The sequence below is a fragment of the Suricata suricatta genome, chromosome 2 (assembly GCF_006229205.1).
Source record: "Suricata suricatta isolate VVHF042 chromosome 2, meerkat_22Aug2017_6uvM2_HiC, whole genome shotgun sequence".
NCBI lineage: Eukaryota > Metazoa > Chordata > Mammalia > Carnivora > Herpestidae > Suricata > Suricata suricatta.
Window position 1 is genome coordinate 43,189,093 of NC_043701.1, and position 1,464 is coordinate 43,190,556.

A 1,464-nucleotide genomic window follows, 5' to 3' on the forward strand; every position below is an offset into this window, starting at 1 on the left:
CTCCCATGTAACTCTTGGCCTCAGTCCTTTAAATATCAATATTTCTCATAGTTCTGACTTAGACCTTTTCTACACCCTTCTGTGTTCTCATTGGCTTTTATGGCTTAGAGTACCAATACTCTTGATGATGACAGCCTTGAACACTCTCAGCCCTAGAATTTTTCACTTAGAATCCTGTGGGCACTCTACCATTCTATCCTGCTCTGAAGCAGGATACCCACCCACATTTTTTTTAACTCTAAGAATGGTGCCACCAGCCACCCCAGTTCTGAGTTAGAAGACTAGCCTGGTCCCTCTCAGAAGCCCTCTCAGCTGCTCTTCCTGCGTGCTTCTCAGTACCCAAGGCACCTGCCACACTCTGAGGTGAGTTTTATTTAAGGTGACTTATTGAGAGGAGATCAAGTAAGAATGATCCAGGGAGCCACACAACTACTCTCCACGATGCTCAGACCTCGGTCCACAGATTTTATAGTGAGAGGGCATGTATAGAGGACACTGTAGTGAGGTCAAAGGCTCCAACATATAGCAGACCTCATGACACAGTCTGTGTGCTGGGGAGAGAAGGTATAGAAAACTGTTACCTCGGGGCACCTGAATGGCTCAGTCGGTTAGACATCGGACTTTGGCTCAGGTCATGATCTCACGGTTTGTGAGTCCAAGCCCCACATCAGGCTCTGTGCTGACAGCTCGGAGCCTGGAGCCTGCTTCAGATGCTTTGTCTCCCTCGCTCTCCCCTTCTCTGCTCACATTCTGTCACTCTGTCTCTCCAAAATGAATTTTTAAAACTTTTAAAAACTGTTATCTCTACTAGTTATCTAAAAAATTAACTTCTTAATGGGGACATGCCCTAGAGGATATAGCAATTATCAGTGGCACAAAACATGTATGCCATGATTCTAAGGTCAACAAGTATACCAGTTATTAAACTTCATGTGTAAAGTCATGAAAGAGATAACAGCACATTGGGTATACAAGCAGATAACCTTATCCAGTCACTGTGGTATATAGGCCAGAGCTGGAGTTAAAGCAGTCCTGAGCTGGAAATTATGCAAACACATATACCTTAACATAAACTGCCCTTGGAAAACCACCTTTTGCTTGCCTAACTATGATATCTACAGAAGGTTAGCATAAGGAGTTACAAACAGAAGAAGTACATGTTCATAGAGCTTAACTTAGAGACAACACTGGATGGTCCCAGCCATGTGTCCTCATATATGCCTCTTTGGAGGCATTCTGGTCACACATCAATAAAGTCCCACATCTGCAACACCATCAATGCTACCATGCCTTATTCATTCAAACGTAGGGAATCTTCAGCCATATATATGTATCTTTTTTAAATTTTTTTTGAGGGACAGAGAGAGACAGCACAAGTGGGGGTGTGTGTCAGAGACAGAGAGAGAGATACAGAATCTGAAGCAGGTTCCAGGCTCTGAGTTAACTGTCAGCACAGAGCCTGAT